General features: G+C 40.9%; 1 protein-coding gene across 1 annotated transcript in view; it reads right to left on the bottom strand.

The window, feature by feature from the left end:
- Positions 1 to 27,988, bottom strand: part of bcar1 (BCAR1 scaffold protein, Cas family member) — an 85,799-nt gene that overhangs the window by 56,793 nt on the left and 1,018 nt on the right. The window lies entirely within an intron of this gene.

Here is a 27,988-nt window from a genome sequence, read left to right as displayed (position 1 = left end):
CACTGGAGTACTGTAAAACTAATGAACATAACGTTTTAGTCCTACATATTTCTTCATTCAATCAAACAGAAATCCATGCATCTCTGCGCTAATTCATCCATTTATTCATTTAGTTACTAGGACCTAATTACTATGCCTCCTTAATCCTCTGGGCTTTTTTTTTGTCTTTTTAAAAGAGATAATGAATGAATTCCTTCACAAATCCATATTATTACTCATGCATAGGAGATTCATCCAAAAGAAAGTGTCTTTGTTTGAGAAAGAGAGGCAGACAATGAGAGGATGTGTGTGTGTGTGTGTGTGTGTGTGTGTGTGTGTGTGTGTGTATGTGTGTGTGTGTGTGTGTAGGGTTGTTTTGGGGGGCTGGGGTTTAGCACATTCTACCTTCTTCTGCGTATATGAACACACAGAAGCCCACTATTGGCTAGTGTTGCTGTGATTGACAGGGGAAAGATAAAGAGTATGCCATTCCTTCCACCTTGAAAGCCAATACTGTTCCCTTGACTTCCAGCCATGGGTGGCTATGGCTTTGCTCATGATCTCCCAACAATAGGGCAAATACTTTTCTGTTGCACCACTTGAGAGATTAGTAGTTCTTCAATATCAGTCAGTAGGTTTGTCAAAGGTTTTGTTGCAGGTGCATTGCTAATGTTCATCTCACTTGAAAAACAACTCAGTTGCCATGCCATCATTTTGCGTCAACCATAATTGTGTTGGGTGGGAATGGGACGTCGCCATGTTCGTAAATAATAGATAATTGCATACTGTATGGTAGTACTGTAGCAGAGTTAAAAGTCAACCGAGGTGGTAACAGAATCACTTGCAATTAGCTGCTGTGTTAACCCATGTCGCCTTTTATACCAGCTGTGGGTGGAAACGGGTTAGATGTGGCTTTGAAACACAATGTCACGTTTGACTTCACTATTGACTTGAAATTACTAAACGTGCTATCATTCACCTGTCACACACATACAGTAGACAGAAGTTTGTGTATAAGTGTTTGGTGGTGTGTAGGAGGGTGTAGGTGTGTGTCTGTATGGATGAGGAGGTCATTTCTGTTCAACACTCCTCTCCAGTTATCTCTCAGAGGAGCCAATACTATAACCATTACTCAAAACTGACGGGCTGCACACAACAAAACTGACAACTCAAGGCACATAAAGAGTAAGAAAGAGAGCGAAAGAGAAATAGAAATAGAGGGGGGCTGGGGTGGACAGCAATGCCAGGCTTTAGTCCTTAGCCAAAATATGCAAGTCAAATATTTGGTTCCACTCATCATTGGCTGTGCCACTCCTCTCGTCTCTGTCTGCATTAAAACGTGAGACTCGGAGTCCCAACAGCTTAGACTGAGCTATTCAGGCCCACTGTCCACTGGAATGCATGTATGATGTACAGAACAGAGAAAATCCCTATGTGAAAAGAGCAACAGCCTGATAATCAAAGGACAGAGTTTCACAGAAATTACACCTACATTTAGCAGCCGATCACAAGAGCTTTTCACACACACACCAGACAGTTATTTACATGTGCAGACGGCAGAAATGAGCAAAACAACATTACACCCACAGGCTTTCCCTTAAAACACGACCCGATTTCCTGTCATCGCTGCACTTTAAATGACCAGACATGTAATATCATCTCTACCAGTTTAAGTCTTCAGAACTAATGTTCAGCAGAACCAATTTCACATTGAAAAAGAAAATGTTGCTGGAAACGAAACACACAGATGTACGCTTAATTAGTCTCTTACTGAGTGATGTTTCATCCATGTTACCGCAGGCTTGCTGTTAGTTAGACAATCTTAAGCAAGTCCATCATTCCATCATATCCATCACTGCCTCTACTTTGAGCTCTACTAAAATTCTAAAATGGCACATGCACAAGTATACACACACACACACACACACACACACACACACACACACACACACACACACACACACACAAACCTGTCTATGGTTTAGCTCTAACTGCACAGCTCTGATTATCTCTACCATAATTATATACACATATGCAGACGTATCACACATTCTCACACACACTCATTCATGTCTGGATTCGGGTGAGGACCTTCTACTGTCATAATTGTTAATGCAGCTAATTAATGCTATGCTACACCTAAATATAATCTCATACTTAGTTACCATAAGGAAATACTTTGGCACTTTTAGTTTTTAAATAAAAGCTGAAGTTTTTGTTTTTTTAAACCCTTGTGGGGACCAAACAAATGTCCCCACAGGGTCAAAGCTGTCATCCTTGTGGGGAAATATGGTCCCAAACAAGATATAAAGACATGGTCGGTCTCTCTCTCTCTCTCTCTCTCTCTCTCTCTCTCACACACACACACACACACACAGTTTATAAAGGTGTGCTTTAATATAAAGAAAAATTGTTTTTCCAAACACAGTCTTACTGTACACTGCCACAGCTGAAGAACACACAGACTACTTGGACCCTTATTCTCCCAAAGGAACATTGGGAACATTGTAGCGGCTATACTGGATGTCAGAAAGTTTATTTGAAATGTCCGAACGTTCGACACAAACAAACAGTTTCTAATCATTTTCCTAATGATCTGCCTAAACTGTGTTTTTTACTGACTTCTTTCACAAGTATGTATTCCTGTATATTTTTAAAGCCTTTACTGCCACATTACAGAAATAGTTTTCTTTGTAAATTCTAGTTTGTAATGAAGCCATGGTTAGTCATGATCTGGTGCACCAGTCAAAAACCCAACAGTGGCAGTTTGGCAGTGCTGGGATTTTCTGATCAGTAAGTCAGAAACTTAACCACTAAGCCATCACCATGGAGTCATGCTGGAATTCACATTGATTTCACATAATATACACCAAATAATAACAGAAACAATTTGTTCAGGAAACTGTTTCCTAGCTGTCTGTGCTCTTTGTTTTTTGTTTGTTTGTTTGTTTTTCAGCATAAAAGCTGAACAGTAGGCAAGGTGGCTTAGTGGTTAGCACATATGCCTCACACCTCCAGGGTTGGGGGTTTGATTCCTGCCTATGCCCTGTGTGTGTGGAGTTTACATGTTCTCTCCGTGCTTCGGGGGTTTCCTCCCCCAGTCCAAAGACATGCGTTGTAACTGGCATATCCAAATTAACCCGTAGTGTGTGAATGGGTGTGTGATTGTGCTCTGCAGTGGGTTGGCACCCTGTCCAGGGTGTCCCCCCACCTCATGCCTCGTGGATAGGCCCCAGGCTCCCTGCGACTATGTGTATGATAAGCAGTACAGAAAATGGATGGATAGATGAATGAATGAGTCTTTATTAATCACATACACATTACAGTAGAGTGAAATTCTTTTTTGCATATCCTAGCAAGTTAGCGTCAGAGCACAGGGTCAGCCAAGATACAGCGCCAAAAGGACTTTGCTCAAGGGCCCAACACTGGCAGCTTGGCAGTGCTGGGGCTTGAACCCCTGACCTTCCCATCAGTAACCCAGAGCCTTAACCATCATGCCACCACTGCCCCTATGGATGGATGGATCTATCTGAACAGTAGCCAGCAGAAGGTCATTTAACTGACCAATGAAATGACCTCACTTCACAATCCACTCATGTCACACACAGTTTGTGTGTGTGTGTCCTAAGGTTGAAATATCTAAAGAGAAATACAGACCATGTTAACATGATGGACAGATGAGGACACTTCAGCAGACAGCAGAGAAAGAAAGAGACCAGGAGAGAAAGACTGAAACACTCCGCGGCCAATTTCTCTGGACTGGACACTCAAGCCGGTAATTCATGGGACATCAATCCTACCGTCCATATAAACACACCGACCAGACGAGCAAATCAGACAGAATGACTCTTGCAATCTAGTGGCCCTTTTTCAAGGACACTCTGTAACAGGGGAAAACTGGCCTGTATGATATCATCGTAATCACGAAAAAAAAATCATTTCTCTCATTATGGCAGAAGCTATCACAGTTCCATCTATAGTAGTGACAATCTATGAAAGATAGCAAAAGAAAAAGAGGGGGGAAATCTAGCAAAATCTAGCTGTCGAGATGAAAATGTCACTGCAGGCATCAGAACCACAGGTTAAAAGCTTTGCTTTGAGGCAACTGAAGAATCAGAACATGGGAAGGAAGCTCTGTAAAAAGACTGTCACACAAGCCTTGTCACAGAAATGACAAAGAAATATACAGAATTGTCTCCATGCACAGAAAGCAATATCCCCCTTAAAGTTCCAATAGAGAAGCCAACATCTTCATTAATTGCACACTCCTGGGACTAGAGACTGAAGGGCTTTCAAGACTTCCACAACATAACCGCAATTCACTGGCTAAGAGCCATGAAGATCAGACAGAAAGAATTCACTGCATACATCTATAAGCAGGACACCACTAACCCTAAAAAATACACACCACTGAAACCTCTAAGTCAAACTCAATGTTAGGGCCAGGTCTTCTTCTTTTTTTTTTTTAAGTCAGAACAGTTTTTGTAATATCTGGCAAAGTTTAAAAATCTTCCATTTCAGCAGCTATCAATAAAATATCTCACAGAGGGTATTCGTGGTGCTCTAAGCTCTTAATTAATTGGATTAAAATGAGTGATGTGGAACAAAGGACAAGTAAGAATTAACACACGACAGGCCATGCCACTATAGGAAAGTAATCCACGAAGGGGTGGAGTCATAATAAATAGATTATTTTCCTATAACAGCGCAGTTACATAGATCCGTTTAAGATCTATATTCGGGTTGCAGCCATAATCCGAATACAATGTTTATATGCGTACAGGCATCAGAATATTCTAGGGCTGCAACAACTAATCGATAAAATCGATAAGAATGGATCATTAAAATAATCGACAACAAATTAGATTATGGATTAGTTGGGTCTGTGACGTCACTGTGGATATCCCCCGTCAGTGACATCACTTCACAATGGTGAACAACACATTTCTATGAATAAAACCCATCTGAAAAACAGCGGCGGTCACAGAGTGAGCTGCTGAGGGAAAAGTGTACGATCCAGGTTGTCCGAAACATGAGAAGGTTTTATATTAAGCGTTTCAAACAAACTCATAAATGTATTAACGTGGCTGGTCGTGTCAGATGCGTTTGCTGTTTAATGTGCTCCAGACGTGTTTTCTTCAGCACAGAAATGACATTTATACATTTATAACCTTATCTGTAAATGTTAGAAATTCACACCAGTATTTCCATTTCACATAAAGATTCGTCCTGACAGCGAGTGAGTCTCCATTAAACTTCACTGAACGAGCGTGAGTCCACGCATGCGCATCAAATCAAACAGCGCACAATAGAAAGGAAACGCAATAACTCTGACTAAAACATTCATTTTGATCAAATATGTTTGATGCTATATTTAGCGATATTTAGAAACAAAAGAAATGGTGCTTGTTATGAGAGCACTAACTGTAATGAGGTTAGAACATGTAATTGTTTATAAATGTAAGAAGTGTTGTACATTTACAGAATAAAGTAACGTTACTGTGTTCAGATGAGTGAATGTGGGTGTTACTGCAGAACCTTCAACCTCTTCCCTGTTAACACTTAGTTTATGCTTTTGTTTTTCTTTTTTAGCATTTTTAATATAGTGATTTAACTTCTGCTTTAAAGCTTGTGGACAATCAGTTGGTTTTTTGTTTTCAAAATATAATGTTAATATTTTAAAAATCCTTTGCACAATGTAGCATAGATAGCATAGCATAGCCAACATAGATACATTTAATAACTTGTTCATAGATTTCAGTTTGCACAATGTTTGAAGGACAACATTGGGCAGAATGTGAAATAATAATTGTTGTTTTTTTTAAATACAGAAAATAAAAATTGGCCTTTTAATCCAATTAATCCAAGAAATAATCGACAGATTAAGCTATTATCAAAATTATCGTTAGTTGCAGCCCTAGAATATTCCTCTACACAAGGTTCTTGTAACTATGCCATTTATAAATACCTAGCCCACAGCTAAGCATCTGTTAGCACCCACAATTCCTTGTGGACTGAGCATGCACATATATCTCCTTTCAGTGGATTTTATGAATAAGCTGTTTACATGCAACAAATTGGCGATTAAAAACAGACCTATTCCAGGGGTGGGGTTCAGAATATGGGGAATCAGAATATTGTCTTAATCTGAACTGAGCAATATGCATGACTCAATACTAATTACAATATTGTCAAATTACGATTAATATTGGAATATTGATGTGCATGTAAACATAGTCAGTGTGGTATTCCTCTTACACTACAGCGATATGCCAACAATTTTAATCTTTAAGTACAATTTAAATTCAAAAGCACGAACACCTGAGACTCTTCCATAAATGTTAAATAAATGTCTCCTAACAGAAAGCTTCACCATACTAACAATGTTTTATATTTGTTAGATAACAGCTTGCTTCTTTAATCAGTTTTTTTTTTTTTTATATTAGCCTTAGATTATGTTTACTGTTCACCATACAAATGTGTCCCTGTGTATATACAGTGGGGGAAATAAGTATTGAACAATTTTCAAGTATTCAACATTTTTTTGTTGAAAATGTTGACATGTTCAATACTTATTTCCCCCACTGTAATATAAACCTGTCATTTATATTACAGCTGGAACCACTGTCAGAGAGAATTCAATAGTGCTATAGTATAGGAAGGTATATCTACTTGTTTGTCAGCCATAATGCCTATGAAATCAGAAAGCTCTATTTAGGTGATCTAATAGGCTGGGTAGAGTGTGCATGTGTTTGTGAACATGGCTTTATAAGAAACACCAAATGGACAAGGTGTATTTGTTTGAATTTCAAGTTTCAAACCAGCTTACTTCTGCCAAATTTGCTGACTACACCTTTAAGCTCACAATATATCTGCCAATCTCAGCTAACCTCTGCCAAAATTGCTGACTACACTTTTAAGACCACAATACACAATTTCTAAATGCAATTATTATCTGTCAGTTTTGTAGGCCAATACGCCCACTTTTAGCTGTATGTTACTTTATATTAATAACTCTGGATCCTTTTTTTTTTTTTTTTAAGAAAATGGGGACATACTTCAGTGCTTACATTTTGATATGATATTATTTTGCTCCTATTAGACTGGATTTACATAATAGCATCACTGTTTTACATAACAGAGCAGTGTTTTAATGCACTTGGGGCATAACACTGATACACTTTGTCTGTATTACTGCCAAAACAAAAGGTTCTGCCAGTGCAGTTATTATTCTGTGTCTCATGCTGCTTAAAACTGCCACAGTGCTACTGGTTACGTGGCCTGCCTCTCTCTCTCTCGCTCTTGCTAGCTCTCTCTCTCTCGCTCTCTCTCTCTCCCTCTCTCTCTTGTTGTTTATTTGATAACATGCTTCCACATCTGCCAGTTTCCATTAAGCAGCATGAGATTAACATTCCAGTGGAGTTAAACACAGACACACAGACACCCATACTCATGCAGAGCAAAGCAATTATTTTTTAAAACTTACTTGCATTTAAACTTAAATGTACACATATATCCATACACATGCACACAAATACTTTGCACTATTTTCTCTCTCTCTCTCTCTCTCTCTCTCTCTCTCTCTCTCTCTCTCTCTTTCTTGCATACACATACATACACACACACACACACACACACACATACACACACACACACACACACACACACACACACATACACACACTGAGGGCCCTATGTCTGTGCTACCAGTCTGGACAAAAGAATGGCCCATTTCCTGACTGTGGACACTAGTGCAGTGCGCATGCTCAGTGTGGATCTGCTGTCTCAGATTGCAAGATAAGAAAAAGCAAATCACTCGGCCATGTTCTCATGCCTCCGCTCCAGCTGCTCCTGACCCCTTGATATCAAAGACATCTTGTACCATCACACACACCAGCACAATCAGGAGTGTTACTAATATCACAGGAACGGGGACAAATAGGATCATTGAGCCAACCAGGGTTAATGTGTCATCAAAGTGACGTTAACTGCAAAGACCAATTAAGCATCCAGTTTCACATGATTGCACAGCCTACCTTATAGAAATGAATATGTGACATCATTTTATCAGAAGCATCATTTAGTCTAGTGCAGGAGTGTCCAATCTTATCCGGAAAGTGCCGGTGTGGGTGCAGGTTTTCATTCCAACCAAGCAGAAGCCACACCTGAATCTACTGAAAGCCAAGAACAACTGATTAAACAGGTGGAATCAGGTGTGGTTCTGCTTGGTTGGAATGAAAACCTGCACCCACACCGGCCCTTTCCGGATAAGACTGGACACCCCTGGTCTAGTGTAAGACCACATCATAGCAAAACAACCCTATAATATTATCTGTAAACACTACAGTATTTTTTAAATTATAATTAATAGTACATTCTGGTAAACCTGGAAATTTATAGACTAGTTTTCTAGTCATAGAAAACATCTGGGGCAAGAAGAATACAGTGTCATGCATTGTACTAGAAATGTCTCAAGTAAGCTTATTAAACCACTGATATTCAGCAAGTTCGCATACTTAGCATGCTTCTTTGCATTGTAATTTATACGACCCATCAGTCTACCTAAATTCATTTATTTTACCAGAGGTATTTCACTAGGCAGACCTTTCTAAGAGATTGGCATAGTATATATGACTTAGGTATGAAATTGCTGTTTACACTTTATTTTTCTTTTCTTGGGTTGGGATCGATGGACTGAACTTCACTATCATTTTGAACATCTTGAACATTACTTACGTAACCCGGTATGGTTTTTGTTTCCTATATACTGTGATAGTTTTTGTTTTTTTTAGTTTTTGGGGTTAAATGATAACTGGTTGAGGAAGTTTTTTGTATGTGTGTCTCAGGGGGTGTTAGGAGCTGTATCGTCGACCTTAATGTTGTAATCCTTAATAAGGAAGTTGGCTGGAGTGACTTTCTGTAAGCAACAGCTGTCATGTAAGTCATGGGGAAAAAATCCTGGAAAATCATTTCCTAAAAAGAGTTGGAGCTTTAAAATTTTTTTTAAAAAAATAAATAATAAATAAATTTTAAAAACCCATTCTGGCTGTAAGATCATGCTGTTGGACTGGATACTATCAAGCATTTCTTGGCTTGCAAAACAGAGTGTCCTCTCCACCAAACTAATGCCTGTAATTTGGTCTGGGAGTCCACAGTTAGCCTGTCATTAAGGAGCGTGTGTGTTGAGCATTTCAGTTTGTGAGGGACGAGTGGGCGTCCAACAGGTAATCTGCTAGCCAAATCCACTAGCCAGAGATTTCCCTGCACAGCAAAAACATAAAATATAAGACCATATTTATCATATGTACTACTATCTTACAGGCGTTTGATAATCCACAGAAATTTCCGGATAAGATTAGGTAGTAAACTATTTCATCATGACAGACAAGAAGTTCACTTCACCATTTGAATTGGTGGAGCATGGAGAAGAGTGTGAACTGAATCACGATCATGAAATGGTCTGAGAGGAAACATGGCATATGCATATATACAAACGGCCACGTATTCACTTGTCCCTAAAAAAAAGACAAAAAAGAGTTCTAAAGATTCTCTCATTTTGCAAAGTTCTTACACCATTGAGACATCAAAGCTTTTGTGATCACACACACACACACACACACACACACACTGAATCTTCCACCTTAGATCAATGTTTTCAGTCCTATTATTTCCCTCTATTCTTTCTCTCAAACAAACGCACACACACACACATCAGCAGGGTGAAATGGCCACATCAGCACATAGGAAGAGGAAAAGAGCAGGAGGCCTGAACAATACCTCTTCCAGCTGGTGCCACCTCCATTCCAATCAATTTGTCAACAGCCAGAGGATGTGTGTGTACATCTGTGCATCTGTGTGCATGTGTGTCCTCACACCTTCGCTGACATGCACATCACTCACTCACTGAAACACAGCCTCAATGCATCATCAATCTGCCATCAGACAGCCATTTGAGCACACACTGATCAGTGGGCAAATGCAGTTCAAGAGGTTTTAATCAGGCGATGGGAGGGCCTGCTTGACATACATATGAGAGAGGACTGGACAAGCACAAGGACAAGAAGACAGATGAGAAATGGGATATTGGGACACTGTCCAATCCTAGACAATGAGCATTTAATTACCAGTGAAAGCAAATAAATACAAACTTTTCAGACAACTCGAAAGTAATTAAAGGTGTAATTAACAAACGGAGTGCCATTCCAGTGGGCAAATGTATGGTAGAAGAGGAAGAGAAGGGGTTGTTTGCCTTTGAGCCAGAAGGAGAATGATATCCCTCCATCTCATTTCCGCCCATTTTCTACATCCCTCTTAGGGAGAGTCTGTAGGACTGAGCCAAGGTTTTACTCTGCAGGAGGCCAGCTCCTTTACTGTGAGTGTGTGGGAACAAGGATTCAGATTATCTGCGTCATTAACGATCTCAAACTTGCAAATGGATTTCTTGCACCTGTGATGTTACAAACCACCATGTGTGTTGAAATTCACAGCAAAACCCAAGGTTACAGACTACAAATGTAAAAAATGTAACAAATACCTGGTACAACGCCTGCTAGTTGTGTCAGCAGTAGACTCAATTTAACATTTTTACAGTGATACATGAAGAACAAGCCACGTTAAAATGTTGTAGAGTTTTATTAAATAAATGATACAATATTAGTGCAACCATAGGCAGCATAGAAGCAGCAGAAGAAGGTCTACTACATAGCAAGTATATAAATACCTCCACTGATCAAGGCAACATTTCAGCAGCTGCTGCACTGAGACATCCTGTATGTTTGTGTGTGTGTGTGTGTGTATTTGTGTGTGGGTGGGTGGGTCGGTAGGTGTGTGTATGTGTGTGTGTTTTGACCTCTCCCAAGACCAAGGCTGATCTGAGTGGCTGCAGCCCAAAAAAGCCTGTCTTAAAGGCTGCTGCTAAGTGCAGACTCGCTGTTTGGCATAAACACTTCCCCAGTATGGCTCTATGAAACTGGCCCAATTTGCACCAGACTGGCTGTTGAAATGACCGGTTTTGCCCAGGCTGGTGGGAAATTCAAGTCTCTGCTGAGAGACTGAAATTCTGGGCTCAAATTTGGGGAGAGGAAAGGAGACGGAGACGGAAAGTAAGGTTGCATTCCAGCACTGAGGTCCAGCTTTCCAACCTCTCACTATTGCTTAAATATGCAGACAACATAGTGGTAACGCTGCAGGAATGTTCGGCAAAAGACTCTTTGTTTTTATGAACAGAGAGCAGAAAATTTGGAAGCGATAAATGGACAGTGAGCTTGTTTATCCTTTGTCGTGATGTGAATTTATGTTACAGAATGGAATGTTGGAAAACACATTGATGTGTCTTGCAGACACTTCAGAGCCTTGGACACTAAATGTGTTGCTGCTGAGCGTATCAGGAGCGTTGCAGTCTTCTCTCACACACACATCCTCCATATTTTTATCGCATACATTTCATTCTTGACTCACACTATATACAGTACCCTTCGAAACTACTGGAACGACCAGACCAATTCATTTGTTTTTGCTATAGACATTTGAGTTTACTGAAGATATTAGGGTTTAAGATCAAAAGATGAGAAGAGAGTTTAGAATTTTAGCTTTTATTTCCAGGTTTTATATGTGGATGTGTTAACTGACATAGAACGAAGCACATTTTGTATCAGACTACCCTATTTGTAGTCGACCAAAAATATTGGACCATGTGGCAGGTGTTTCTTGTTACCCAGGTGTTAGATTGATTGTTTAAACAATAAATAGCTCTGAACTTATGCTCTTGGTTTTAGCCTTCAGTTTCATACAGTCTTCACTCCGGTGAAGACTGTATTTGTTGTTAAAAAGGATAAACCAACATGAAGATCAGAGCGCTGTCTATGAGAGAAAAGCAAGCCATTTTGAAGCTGAGGAAAGAGAGAAAATGAATCAGAGGCATTGCGCAAACATTAGACTCAGCCAATACAACAATTTGGAATGTCCTGAAAAAGAAAGAACCACTGGTGTACTGCGCAACAGACACCGAATTGGCCAGCCAAGGAAAACTAAAACAGCTGATGACAGAAACATTGTGAGAGCTGTGAAGAGAACACCCAAAACAACAATCAGTGACATCAAAAACAACCTCCACAGGGCAGAGGTAAAGGTATCACAATCCACCATTCAAAGAAGACTTAGAGCAGAAATACAGAAGCCATACAACAAGATGCAAATTCCAATCTGGCCGTCTGATTCTTACTGCTGATGAATGGTTTGCATTTTATGGTATACAAGATGAAAACCAGTCATCAGCAGTAAGAATCAGAAAGCCAGATTGGAATTCGCAAATAAATACAGAGATGAGCCACAAAAGTTCTGGAACCAAAATGAACCTCTACCAAAGTGATGGAAAGGCCAAAGTGTGCAGAACGAAGATATGAAACATGGGGGAACATGGTAGTGTCATGGCTTGGGCTTGCATGGCTGCTTCTGGGACAGTTTCACTAATCTTTACTGATGATGTAACTTGTGATGGTAGCAGCAGAATGAATTCAGAAGTTTTGTCTGCCAATTTACAGAAGAGTGCATTCAAATTAATTGGGAGGAAATTTAGTACGCTGCAAGACAATGATCCGAAACACACTGCCACCACAACAGGAAGCGGGGGGGGGGGGGGGGGGGGGGTTTGGGTTTTTTAGACTGGCCAAGTCAATCACCAGACCTTAACCCGCCTGAGCATAATTTTCTGAAGAGACTGAAGGGAGAAACCCCCCGAAACAAATAATAAATGGAAAAGGCTACAGTAAAAGCCTGGAAAAGCATCACAACAGAAGAAACCAACAGTTTGGTGATGTCAGTGAGTTGCAGCCTTGATGCAGTTATTGCAAGCAAGGGATATGCGACCAAATATTAAGTGTTGTTTACTTTTGCTCACCTAAAAATCGGGTAATCTGATGCAAAAGGTTCTATGTTTTATTTTGTTTAACCCATCTACATATGGTAAATACCAGAAAATAAATGATGAAATCCTAAAATCTTTTCTCATATCACAAACCCAAATGTCTGAATTGGCCTTGCTGTTCCAATAGTTTTGGTAAGTAACATTTACCTACCATCTACTATAGTCCCTCTCTTTTTCTTATTCCCTCCTTTCCCACTTAGACAACCCCCCCCCCCGTCCTTTTCCAACCCCCACCCTTTTCCAACCCCCACTCTGCTATCTTCTTTTTTTTCCTCATAAGGTGGAGAATGGTCTGTGAATGAGGAGTAAATTGCTTGCCCTCTTGGTTCAAAACCAATTCTCTTTGCCTGCTACAGAGATGGGAGCCAAACAGATTACACACTAGGCAAGCAGGGCAAAGGATATGGGCCAAGACTGATAGCTCACCATTTTACTCTGCTTAAACAGATCAAACTGGCATTTGCCTCTCAAATCCACACCTTCTGTAACATACATATGACATACAAAGCACCTCAATAGGAATACTTTCTTTGTCACAATGACATGACACAACATGTTGTTTGACCTATTTCATGCTCTTACATTTGACCTACAACTTCCTGTTGGGTTCTACTGGTTTATTCAAAACCTTTCAGCCTAAAGAGTGATGTAAACCAGTCATAATCCTTTAGGAAGTCACTGACTCTCAGGGGCTGTCATCCTGAGTTCTGGGTCCACCTTCAAAGTGGCCACTTGCACCACCACAAGTGACCAATAAGAAAATGCGGTGTATCTGTTCCCAAGTCAGAACTTCTATTTCAAGGTAAAACGCATATCCTAAAGCCTGAGAACAGATAAGATTTATGGTACTTGAGTGCCTCATTGATGGAGCTCAACTATACAACCAGCAAACATAAATTCTCAGGGGGGTAGAAGAATCAAAGGGAAACTCTCTTAAGGGATGATTTACAAGTGTCTATATTGACCCTCTTTGTTTCTCACATGCACAGCTATTCATCCATGACACTATAGAAGTGAACAATAAGGCCTACTCATGCTCCCTAAATTACAGACTCAGTTTAAAAAAAAACAAAAAAAACAGTAGTGCTTTCACCTGAAGCCTATAATTTCAGTGTTTTGGTGGAGTACAGATGCTACCAGCCATCTGTACTGCTAACCATACTGGAGAAACACATCTTAAACCCTGACACCCATCACTTAACAGCGCAAACGTATACCGTCTGTGATCTCCTAAATACTTTGTGACATAGACATGCTTATAACAAGTATCTGGTAGCTGATCTCTGGGAATCCATCTGGTCGTCCACTCACATGCAGTGTTTGAGGCAATTTGTTCTGATTCATGACTAATCTTCAAAACTCAAATTGGAGGCCATTTCAATCATTAGTCACCACAAAACTCTTCCCTGATAAAGACCAAAAAAGAAAACCTCTAAAAGCTGCCTGAATACTGCTGCAATGGCTGAAACACGAAACGGATTTCCCCACATGCTGTGAGATGCATAAAATCCATGCTTTACTTTGTGCCTTCTCTACCCTGACGTCTGCGCTTTTAAAGGGCATCCTTTCCAAATCCGTGGCATTCTTCACAGGTCCCGAATTTACAGTAATCTGTCGTTTCCTCCCTTTACGGGTACGTTATGGCAGATCATAAAAACCTCTATACGCTGCTGACTAGAATGAAATACAGCCCCAAGTATAAAAAAAGCAGTTGAAGAGGATTAATGTTTTTTTTTATGCGTTTGCTGCAGTCAGCTATGGAAACAGCTCAGAGGCTGTGCTGGCCTCGCTGCTGAGTGTCGGTAGCTGAGGCGTGAGCAGATCAGGCTTGGCAGAGTAGACGCTCTCTCACTGACACTGCCTAATGAGATACACACATGCTGTGTCAAATAGAAGGGAAAAGACGAGAGTCAGCACTTACCAAACACTCAGGATACGGTTGTGTGCGCTAATATGTGAATACATTTATTACAAGGGAGCCAGAGGCATGTTAAGAGTTTGAGAACAATTATGTCATAGTCTAAAGTATGGGCCAGAAAATTGGCATTGTTATATTAATTCTTGCCATTTAAAATCAAAGCGCACGACAAACAGAGTTATTGACTCCTAAAAGAAGGAAGCGATTCTGAACAGCTGAAACGAGTCGTTAGTAATTCCAGACTTACTTCCTGTACTAACCTATGTAGGTTTGTAACAAAAAGCCCCGCCTCTGGTCTTCATCGGCTGCTCGTGAACAGATGGAGCTGAAACTCGTTATGATAATGGGTGTTTCCTTTTTGAAATACGCTGACAGCGGTAGACCAATCACAACAGACTGGGACATCTGACCAATCAGAGCAGAGTATGCTCTCTGAAAGGAGGAGTTTAGAATGAATCCTTTAGAACGGATCATTTAACGAGTCATTTGTGACACCGGGGGGGCAAAAAGTAATGCTGCAATTTAAATTATGAGCACATTGAAGTGTTTTTGACACATGGATGCATGGATGCATGTAAATCTATTGTATGAGACCTTTAAAACAAAATTAGGCATGCTTCAAAACCATAATAGGTGTGCTTTAACTACAGCAGATCATCAACTCATGCAGATACAGGTCAAGAGCTTCAGATGTTCACATCGAACATGTTATCTCAGTGACTTTAACTGTGGCATGGATGTTGGTTGTTGGTGCTAGATGGGCTTAGTCTGAGGACGGAAACACCGTGTTGATGAGAGGTCAGAAGAGAATGTCCAGACTAGTTCAAGCAGACAGGAAGACTACAGTAACTTTTTTCGTGAGCAGAAAAGCATCTCAGAACACACAACACACCAAAAATTGAGGGGGGGTGTATTACAACAACAGAAGAGCACCCTGGGTTCCACTCCTGTCAGGAAGAAATCTGAATCTGAGGAAAGACCAGGCAACTGTCCAGTGTACAGCAGTTCCTAATGAAATGGTCAGTTAACACATATGTGAATAAAGCTATCTTTAATCTCCCCAATGGGAGAAAAGAGAATATTGTCGTAATTTCTACATTTTCAAAATTTTTACTAATTACTTGATTATGAGCTTGATTTTTTTTTCCAGTGGAAGAAAATTTCATTTTGTAAAACATTAATGCTCGTAATAAGACGAAATTAGGTTCTAAATGAATTTAAAAAATGTCTTGAAATAGACCTAAATCTTATTTCCGTTGTAGAACAATCTTATCATGGGAAATGTTAGACACGTTCCTCTATATTCAAGATGCTTTCACTTGTTAAGATGTTTTTTGTTTGTTTGGGTTTTGCAGTGAAACTGTACTGCTCCTGCTGCTACCATTGAATGAGGCTCAGAAAGAACCACAATCTCATCTGAGGAATCGAAAAGTCCATCTTCCTGAATCAATTTTCTATCAAAAAGAGCTGCTTTTGTTGGCCATAAATGACTTGCTGTTGCCACAGCAGTAGTGGTAATAAGGTGCAGAATCCTTCCATTATCCCGTGGCTTAATCCTGCGGTCGGCTCTGGAAAGGCCACCAGGCAGAGAAAGGTCGACTCACATGCAGGGAAACGGGAAAGCCGACATTTCTTAAAAACATCGGGGTAACGTTAATCCTTCAGCGCTGATGAGAAGGACAACACCTCAGTGAAAGGTCACCCTGCAGCGGCTGTATGAAATGGATTCCTGGTGCACTGCTTGCCCAATTTGGTTGGTTTGTTCGAGCTCATTCTCTCACTCATTACCTTCTACCATTTACAATCAACACACACACACGCACACAAACACACACACTCGCCACTCTCTGCTTATAAATCCTAAACACACCTCCACCTAGCTCGCATCACAGAAAAGGTCAACAAGCAAGAGAAAACATTGACAAGCTTTGAATGAGACATTTCCAGCAGCATAATGCTGCGTTGTTTGCGTGTGGGTGTTCAGGTGGCGATGGAGGTCAACGCTGTATCAAAGAGGGCATGGGAAGCCCTGCTCATCTATTCCCAGGTTGGCTCAAATAAATTACATTCATTATGCATGGCTGCCGTAGTTTATTGGAAACGAGTCGATTGTGATAAAGCGGCAACCATACTAACCCATCTCAGCTCACACCCTACGGCCTTCAGCAGAACCATCAGCTTTACTACAACAGGTATGAAAGAAAGCTCGGGAATGTTCCTTTTATCTGTAGTAATCCATCAATTATGAAATTGAATTGGCTGGTGCATGCATTATGCAGAGTGTTGCTTTAATTCAGCCTGTGTAATTCAGGGAGGAGCCGTTAACCTTCACACGGATTAGTAGGTCTCCAAACAGTAGCAAACACACAGTACAGCTGCGTCACGCTGCCACAGCAAAGATTATGCGCACGCACACACACACAGACACACACACACACACAAACATACACAACCATTTACCATTCACCTTTACCATGTCTCATGCACATTCATATACACCTATACAATACCTACTTCTATAAACACATCCTCATGCTTTATTTTGTTTACACACTCACACTCACACACACAGACACACACACTCACTCACATACTCATACACTCATACACACTCATATACACTCATACACATACACATTAGGGATGTCACGAAAACCGATAGTTCGGTACCAAGTCGGTACCAACATTATTAAAATGTGACGGTACTTGTTTTTCTGCAGGAGCGTAGGTACCGTGGTTGCAATTCTTCCGGAACTGATGGGGCAGCAAATACGCGTAAGTGTTTTAGTCGGTCGACAAGTGGTAAAGAAGAAGAGGAACGCCTACAAGCACATGGGAAAAACTACAGAAGACGGCGACAATTTTAGCTCCGCCCCAACTCGTTGAGAGGAAAGGTGGTAGGAGTTAAATATGGAAATACTTCGCATTCGAGGCAGATGACAACAAACGTATAATTGATTCTCTGAAGCCGGTGAGCAACTGATGCTATCGTTCATTTGAAACAAAGCGAGGAAACACCTCGAATTTGGCGAAGCACCTGAAAGAAGGTCCTATATTATATTTGTTTGAGGCAACTGGCATTGTGGCCGTGAAACCAGCTAACGTTTTGCTCCATGTAATGTTTGCGATAGACAGTTATTTGTTAACGACGGTAACACATTGCAATGTTATAAACTACCTCCTAATGGGCCACCATGCATCGCCATTCAGCCCGTGTCCTGTCAGCAAAATGTAGCCTAATGTCACTAATAATTATTCAAATGTTAATGCTTTTAATAAATCTTTTTGGCCTGCCACCATGTCAGCGAATTTAAACTAATGCTTGCTTTCAGAATATAAGGGGTGTGTGTGTGTGTGTGTGTGTGTGCGTGTGTCTGTGTGTGTTTGATAACTAAAATATGCCCCCCCCCCGCCCCACTCTCTCTCTCTTTTTGCCAGTATCAGCCAGAGGAGGAAATCCTCCAGGAGAGATTGTAATGTTATTTTTTTATTTTATTTTTATACCACACTGTGGTATCGACTTTGGTATCGAGTATCGTGTACTTTTGGTGGTATCCGTACCGACTACTACATTTTTGGTATCGTGACATCCCTAATACACATACACATACACACTAACACTGACATTCACGCACACATGCATACACACCCTTTACCTGTCTCATTCACATTCAGACATTCATATATACACACATACATACAATACCTACTCCCATAAACACATCCTCATGCTTTTATTTTGTTTAAACACACACACACACACACACAGACACCTGCTGTGCAGAAATGATTGGAGCTCAAGTCTCACACTCAATAACGTAATAAAGACACAGACACTCTCTGGCTCATTAAAGCACAGGCAGGTTATTTCAATGCCTTGCAGAGAATTTCAACGCAACTAATCATTAATTGACTTCATTTCACAAATATTCATTTGTTTCTGGAGCTACAGGGCATGAGTGACATGCAAACTAGGAGCAATAACTTCAAATAGCTTTGAAGGCATCAATAGTCAATGATTCATTTACTATGGATGCTATTACTAGTGTTAATTGCTATGAAATCAACTGCTTGTGTTTCTGTTTCTTTTCTTTTTTTCCTCTGAAGTCTCATAAGTGAGAGTTTTCTCATCACTCATCATTAAGAAGAAATCTTTTAAACAGTTAAACACTGGCTTAGATCTACATTGTGACTGCTCTGATTCATCGCGTCAGCAACATCCGAGGTTAAATGTTTACAGCACACAGTAAAAATGATGTAAACTGCAATTCGCTACACTTTGCAACCTTCTGAAATATCAGTCCAAAGTCAATACTGCAATCATTTACAAACTAAGTCTTGTGTTACACTATGTGTTTCATTCAAAAGGGAAGGATCATAAGGTGTGTGGGGTGTGACAATTATTCTGTTCGATTAGACGGTGCATTTAAAACACTGAAAGAGCTTCACTGGGCCTAGTGACTGAGTGTGATTTATAAAAGGAGATGAATAGAAGGAATAAGGGATAAGCTGCAGACTCAGCTCCATGTTCCTGTCTTCATCATGACAGCTACTGTCATGTTAACTCAACTCTCCTACACCTGTCATGTCAATCTTCATTTCCCGTCCTCTCCTCAATCTCTTCCTCCTCATATTTCTGTTAAATGTATATCAAATAATAGTGCGTTATATGCTTCCATATGCTTTTCTGTTCTGTATTTTTTGTATCTTCAAAATACCGAATACTCTGCTAGTACCAATGACTTATTAAAGGCAGCAGCTCGTGAAAAGAAAAGAAAAGAAAAAAAGCCTTAACGTGCACCTGTTATGGTTTTTCAAATATTACCTTTCATGTAGTGTGTTATAGAGCTGTTTGTGAATGTAAAAAAGTCTGCAAAGTTTCAAAATCTAAGCGCAGGACAAACAGAGTTATTGACTCCCAAAAGAAGGAAGCGATTCTGAACAGCTGAAACGAGACGTTAGTAATTCCAGACTTACTTCCTGTACTCACCTACGTAGGTTTGTAACAAAAAACCCCACCTCTGGTCTTCATCGGCTGCTCGCTAACAGCGGTGGACCAATTGCAACAGACTGGGACATCTGACCAATCAGAGCAGAGTATGCTCTCTGAAAGGAGGAGTTTAGAATGAATCCTTTAGAACGGATCATTTAACGAGTCATTTGTGACACTGGGGGGGAAAAGGTAATGCTGTAAGTTAAATTTTGAGCAAATTAAAGTGTTTTTTACAATTACATTTACATTTATTCACTTAGCAGACGCTTTTATCCAAAGTGACTTACAAATGAGAAAAATACAAGCAAGTTTTTTGATCTTGGATGCATGTAAATCTATTGTATGAGACTTCCATCCATCCATCTTCAACCACTTACTCCTTTTCAGGGTTGCAGGGGAGCCTGGAGCCTATCCCAGGTAGCATCGGGCACAAGGCAGGGTACACCCTGGAAAGGGTGCCAGTCCATCGAAGGGCACACAATCACACACACATTCATTCATACACTACAGACACGCCAATCAGCCTACCAAGATATGCATGTCTTTGGACTGAGGGAGGAAACCCCCACAGCACGGGGAGAACATGCAAACTCCGCACACACAGAGCCGTGGGAATCAAACCCCGACCCTGGCACTGTGAGGCGAACGTGCTAACCACTAAGCCACCGTGCGCCCCTTCTTGTATGAGACTTCTAAAACAAAATTAGGCACGCTTCAAAACCATAAACGGTGCGCTTTAATATATCAGGGAAGTAGCAACATCCTGCCAAACTTAATTGTGTTCTGCATGTTGCAAAAACCATCACTGTTCATACAGGATGTGTTTAAAAGTTTTCACATGATCACAGCAATGAGCTTAGTCATTATAGTTTTAGCTTGCTAGAGAGCTGCTATAATCTGGTAGCTATGTTAAGCGCTCACAAACACATAAGCGCAGGTTAGCATTTATCTTACAGTAACCCTTCGGAAACTCTCTGTACAATAATGATTGGTGTAACACTGCTGACTTCTGACTTCATATGTTCTGTACAAAATGAATTTATTTGAATTGTTGTATCAAAATACATTGAAGTATATTTTGCCCATCCTTTGATACCACATAAATAACATAAATAAATAAATGCCCGTTATTATAATGCACTGTGCACTGTGCATTTGGATCGCACTCTCTATATATTGCTTGTATATTCACATTGATATGATCATATGAATCCATCCCTCCATCGCATTAGTAACTATAACTATATTAGTAACTACTATGTTCTATATTTCTTTCTGGTGGTGCTCAGGCTTTCACACTGCATTATTTTTGGAACAGGTTCTATACTGTTCATTCATGTCCAATTTACAGCATGTGGAATATTTCACTTTCAATACTGCAGCTTCATTGCTGGACTCAAATTTACATGTCCATTCAAAGTTGGTGATATTGCAGGTGCACTGCCTCCAGCTTTGTATTCATCTTCCATATCACCGTTTCTCCAGTTTTATTTCTTCTTATAACTCACAGCATCACTGCTCTCTCAGTTCTCCGGCATACTCTGCTTTGTTCTCACCCTATCTTGCTCTTTTACTCTGTTCTCGCTTTATATTTCTGTCAGACGCATCTTATGTATTGCCTTTCCTCTCACTCTCGCTTCCTCTCTCTCCCCTTGCAACACATGCCACTGTTGCTTACTCACTCATCAGCTTGCATTTTAAAGGAGGATCAATCTGCAGACACACTGTCTCTGTCTCTCTCTCTCTCTCTCTTTCTTACTCTCTCTCTCACTCTCTCTACTTTATTGACTGGATAAGTGAGGCCCGGTGAGTCCTCCACCCCATACCCAACACATGTAGCCCACTCGGAGACAGGCCAGGCATGATCGATGGGCAGCTGTTAACACTCCTACCATGCACATCAGTCCCCAGATTTACAGCGGCAGCGACGGGACGATTTGGCACACATAGCATGTCTCTGTCTCTCTTTCACATCGCCAGCTGCAGCAAAGGAGGATGTACAAAAAACTCCAGCAGAACAACAGACAATCAACCATATCTCACACACACACACACACACACACACACAAGCACACACACACGCACACACACACATGCACACACAATTCTACTCTACTTCTCTTCCCCCGAGCAGTAAACAAAATCTGCAAACAATGCATGCAAATATCTGTTAACACACACTAAAGTCTCGGATGCAGCCATATAAACACACACATGTAGGTCCTCACAAGCTTTACAGCAGAGCAAGAGAGATTTACAGTGCAGTGGAAAAGAATGGGTTATGCTGAGTTCACAGCCTAACAATGGAATCAGCCAGCTACCTCTGTCTTTCATTAGCAACTCAGCAGAATCATGCACCCCCCGACCCCCCCCCCCCCCCCCCACATGCTGTCACAGCTGGGGCTGAGTCCCTGCTACAAAACAAGCCAGCTTTGCTTAATACACTCTCACAGTCCCTGATACTCTTGATCAAATCACGCAATGTAATTCTCAACGCACAGGGGTCAGACCTGCCTGTGCCATGTTCCCACTGCACACTATTGGGACTGTAACAACGTCTGTGTCTGACGCTACACTGAGAAAAATGACACCAGGCTTTGAAATCTGCAGGGTTGCGCTTGGATTTCACAGTGAGCTGTTCCCACCACCGCGACAAATACACACGGCACAGCACCTCCGCAACACATGCATGCACCTCCACACACCAGGAAACTGAACCTCCCTGAGAAAATGAGCAAGAGAAAACCCTCCTACTGGCACTGGGTGAAGCAATGTGGTAAAGTGGGAAAAAAGAAGGCAGGAAAAGAGATAGCAGATGTCCCAAATCAGGTACTACAACCTTAATACAATACTTAAACTGCCTAATTGGCTCATGAGCAGTTCGTTACATTCGAATACAAGCCATTTTGTAAGAGAGTGATGTTAAACAACACCACTTTTAAATAAATAGCGACAGATTGTGTTTGATACCTGAATAACTTAAAACAGCATTTTCTATTCTGCATGTACTTCTCATTTTAATCCACAGCAGACAAACTCGTTTTCACCGCAGTTTGTAGCCGTGATAGTTCTGTTTGTTGCCTTCTACAAAATCCCTTCTCTTCTACGCTGCAACAGTTTTTGTTCAACAAATATCCACACATCCTCCATGGCTACAATTTGTCAGACAAAAATTATTTTTGAAACGAGGTTTTGCTGTTACGGTCTTGGACTCCAAAGAATGCAGTTTATGACATCTGGCTGATTTATAATACATATATGAAGACAAGTGGACAAAGATTCGTCAGGCAGCGTTATCATGGTATGCCAGAAAGAATGCGTTTGGGATGTGTTCAAAGAATTCACAAGATAATACACAAGAGGTTGAATAAGGGCAAATGGTGGGCACATTATTAGAGAATGTTTATATATCTGGTTCAGAAAGGGGATTTAATTTGTTTATTTACTGTCAGTAAGTCCTTTATCCTGGGTAAAGTCCCAAACAAACCAGGAATTTACATCATGATTCCAGTCCATTGTAGAGCACCAAGCACAACCATTTGAACAATCACACAATACGCAATTTACAGTAGCCACGTTTCTGGGAGGTGGGAGGAAACCGGAGAACCTGGAGGAAACAACAAGCACCCCACAAGGAGCTCAGGTGAGGTGACAAAGTCTTTATTGTAACCTTTTGATCTTTTGTTCAAAAAATTCTCAAAAATACTCTACTCTCATGGATATCAAACAATTGCAAACACAACATATACACTACATAATATATATATATATATATATATTCACTATTCATTCCTTACCAAACATCTTCAACCCATTTCCTTATCCTATGCAGGGTCTTGGGGAGCCTGGGGCCTTTCCCAGGGGCACAAGGTGGGGGACGCCCTGGACAGAGTGCCAACCCATCGCAGGGCACAATCACACACCCATTCACACACTACGGACCATTTGGAAATGCCAATCAGCCTATAACGCGCGTTCTTTGGATTGGACTTCATTTCCTTTATTTTGTCCTGGGGGGATGCAAATGTTTGCACTCGACTCTAGTCTATCATATAGTCTTTTTAATATACTACAATTGTGTGGATTTCTCAGTGTGAACACAAGCATACTCAAAAACGGTCCAGAACAGTACATACGAAAGCAAAAAGAGAGAGAGAGAGTGTGTGTATTATAGAGCGAGAAAGTGAAATTGTGTGACCAGACTACAAAATATGTCCTGGTACCAGCCTACAGCCTCTCACACACGTACACAGAGTAATTCCATACCCGCATCCTTTTCCCATGTTATATCAGAGAGAGATTTCCTTTAACTCTCTCAGCCCCCCCCCCCCCCCCCCCGCTTAAACATACTAACAGGTAAGACAAGCACACGAATGTGAGTTTAATACCACATGTTCATATAGACGCTCTCCCACAGCATCACATCATGTACACACCCAGACACGTCAATGAACACGACAGCTTCTTTTGCTCAATCGTGTCTGTCTCGCGCTTTCATTGATGTATGCACTGCATGCAAATAATCACACTAAGCTCTTTTTCAACACACACACACACTTGGAAAAGGGAAAGGATTTCTCTTGGGATGCCTGCAAGAATGTTCAGCTGTTCTGTATGTGTGCGCGTCTCTGGTATATATGATACATCACAATGTATCTAAAGTATAATACTCGACAGTATTAAACTTCCTTCGTTTTATAAAATGCTTACACTATACAAGGAAAACATAGAGCCCTGTGGAGATATTAATATTTATATCCACATTGAGATTGCTAATGTCTATACCTGCAGCAGTTCAGAGCGTAAATGATATCTGCTGAGTTGTCATCCATAGACAAATGAATGTGCCAGCTGACCGCTGGATAAAGACTTTTCCTGTGTGTGTGTGTATGTGTGTGTGTAGGCTTGGGAAAGGCAGAGAGCTCCTCAATCATTAAACGTGAATAAAGATGTGTCTACCATATGTGCAGCAGACCTCTAAGCTGAGAGCACTGATGTGTGACTGTGTGTGTGTGTGTGTGAGAGAGAGAGAGAGAGAGAGAGAGAGAGAGAGAGAAGGGAAAAACATCTCTAGAGGAATGTGTGTGTTGCAACGTCTTGTGCAAGCTTAAGCATGCACTGCATCCTTTAGTCTTATCAATAGGATGTGCTAGAATCCTACACTTTACAATGTATTATAAATGTGCTACATCATAATCTGCATCTTCCCAAAACCAATATGAGACACATGGATGAAGACTGGCTATTGACTTCCAGTTGCCAGGGCAACCCTGCACGAATGGGCCCAGTGGTTTTGGGATGATTGAAATGCAAAGGCTTACCTTGGCCGATTATTAATATGTATGTGGAGCATCATCTATGACATGCACCAAATGTCAGGTTTCAGAACTGTGTGTGTGTGTGTGTGTGTGTGTGTGTACATGTGTGTGTGTATATGTGTGTGTGCCTGGCTGCTGTGTTCCCTGCAGAGGCCCCACTTAGCCTCCTGCTACACAATTCCACTGGCAGAAAGAGACATGAACTTTCCAAACTGAACTGCAGGAGTTGAGTAGAGAGCCAGAAAATATCTGGCACAGAGGTCTGATTAGATTTTACCATCCATATGATGGAACAAGCGCTGATGGCGACTGATTCTAGATCAGCACTTTGATACGCTTAAATGTATGGACCTGGGGGGGTTTCAAAGCTAAGCTCAAAGGACTCATGCTCAGAGATAAAGGCTCTCTTCCATCAATATGCATACTGATGAGTGTTTCAGAGCCCGAGATGATGAATTTATGTAAGACCAAGATTCGCGTCAGAACATGTACGTATGCAGCCATGCATTAAAGGAGAATTCCTGCACATGCAGTTAGTGCTATTTTCGAGAATGTACTGAGCAAGAACTACTGAACAGTAATGTCTCACTACAGGGAAAAGCCTTTCAGTTACACAGATAGTCAACTGGTAAAGACCAGGCTGACACACTAGCTCATTGTTTTAGCTGTTAAATGTATAAAAAGTAGCGATGTTCATAATCTAAAAGCATTTTATAGGCTACACAATTTTCTCATTACTGAGAAGACACCAGCACTGAAATGATTCGAGCAGAGGATACAGTTGAACCATTGTACACAACATGCTCACTGTCCTCATTATATAACTTGTTACAAAGTGTGTGAGCGACCATAGTCTTGGTATTAGACTCCCTGAGTGCTGCATGTACATACAGGATTTGACTTCTCAAATATGTTATTCCCCAACTGCATACTATTCTCCTCTCTTCTTGTATGGACAGATTTTATGTTTCTACACCTGTCTTTTCTGGTCATTAATTAATGAACATTTTGAGGTCTACATGTCTGTTCACTGGAAATCAAATGGTTTTACTATGGTCTTGGTCTTCAAATGGCTGCAATGGCTCTTTCTTTAGTAACAAAAAAAGAAAACATAAATATGCATAAATAGTACATAAAAATATACACTAATATACTGAAAAAGACGCATGGTATTCCTCTTATCAACGATTATAGTCTTTATTTCATAAAGAATGACACATCATACTTTTTTTTATCCATTTATAGCTACATTTAATGTTGTGGAACTTCCAAGAAACACGTTCCTGTTATCACTTGTGTTATAGCAGTTATAAACAATCATTACCTCACCAGCCTCTCATGTTTCCTCTCTAGCAGTTAATAAGACAAAAAAAAGGCCACTTGTCATGTTACCAAGAAACCTCAAAGTGAAGTGCCCTGAAGGCATTAGCTCGGTCTGTTACAGTGTGGACACTGGAGTCTCCTTCCATAAAACCTTCCATAAGCACCTCCTTACAGAACGCTTCACCAGATCAACAACATGTTTCATTTGTTTATTATCAGACTTCGATTATGGCGCACGTCCACCATACAAGCCCCTGTCAATTACAATATTATATGCGATTATTACTATGACTGTCTGGAAATGTCCCAGAAAATGCTGACAGGGGCATTTGTTATGCTCAAGTGTCCCTAGGTACGATGCATCCTGGTGTATTCCTGCCTCGCACTCATTGTTCCCAAACCTAGCCTCCCAAATAATTCATGTTTGCTGTGTTTTTCATTTTTAATGCATCTCTAACAGTTACAGTTTTGAGAGAGAAACAGAAGAGATGCCCCCCACATATTCTCTACCACCATCATTGGTAGCCATGTTGGTTCTGCCTGCTTTCTGCTACTTGCACCCCCCAGCCCCCTTCCTTAGTGTATGATGGTGCAGGTAAGCGCAAAATATTGTCCGCTGTACATTTATAGGGTCTTGTAGCATATGCAGTTTGCTCAGGAAATCCCACAATGCACTGTAATGGATTAGTGTCCACTGATATGCTGCTCTGTCCATAACACACTTTGGATATGGGTGTCATTTCCTACTCAGGCCTATGAAATGTTACATCACTTGTAGTGTGATGGAAATATGAAGGGTTTCCGTGACATAGTCCGGACATCGTACCGGACAACCGTGTTTACTTTTCACCTGCTGCTGACGTCTGTCGTCAAGGTTACCCACCGTCATTTCCGCCTCGCAGCTAAACAGGCACGGACTCAAGAAATCTGCGTAAATATTTGGCAACAATTTCAATTTTATGAAGTCCTCACTGCGACCGTAAAATAAATGTAATTGGAAGAAGAAGAAGAAGAAGAAGAAGAAGAAGAAGAAAGTGCAGAGTTGTATCTGCACACACAGAGGCTGTGATCACGCTCACGTGCAAACGTGGCTCTAATATGGGCTCGAGAAACAGTACGCGGCGCGCGGTGTTTATGCCTGTTGCGCATGCGCCTTACGCACCGTCTTCGTGCCGCGCTATTTCTGTCATTCGGCCCTCATGTCCAGCTCGGAGGGTATCCGCTCGCAGTATCCGGTCCACTTAAAGGACACACAGTTACAGCTATTGGAATGTACAGTATTGCAGATTCCTACATAAGCTACAAGCAGCATATTTCCAATGACAGGGTTTCATCTTCCATCACAGTCAGAGGCATATAAACCTGTGCTTGATTTAACCAGGTAGTTCTCTGCAGCTCTGTATCATAAACTCAGCACTAGCTTCTCAGTGGCCTTGACAGAACCACTTTCACATGTCATTATTAAAATGACTAAAGCAAAGTTTGATTCAAAAGCTAGTTTGGTAAAATTGAACTCCCCCATCCTCCATCCCCCT

The sequence above is a fragment of the Ictalurus furcatus genome, chromosome 4 (genome assembly GCF_023375685.1).
Source record: "Ictalurus furcatus strain D&B chromosome 4, Billie_1.0, whole genome shotgun sequence".
In the NCBI taxonomy this organism is placed as follows: domain Eukaryota; kingdom Metazoa; phylum Chordata; class Actinopteri; order Siluriformes; family Ictaluridae; genus Ictalurus; species Ictalurus furcatus.
This window is presented reverse-complemented; position numbering and strand designations above follow the sequence as displayed.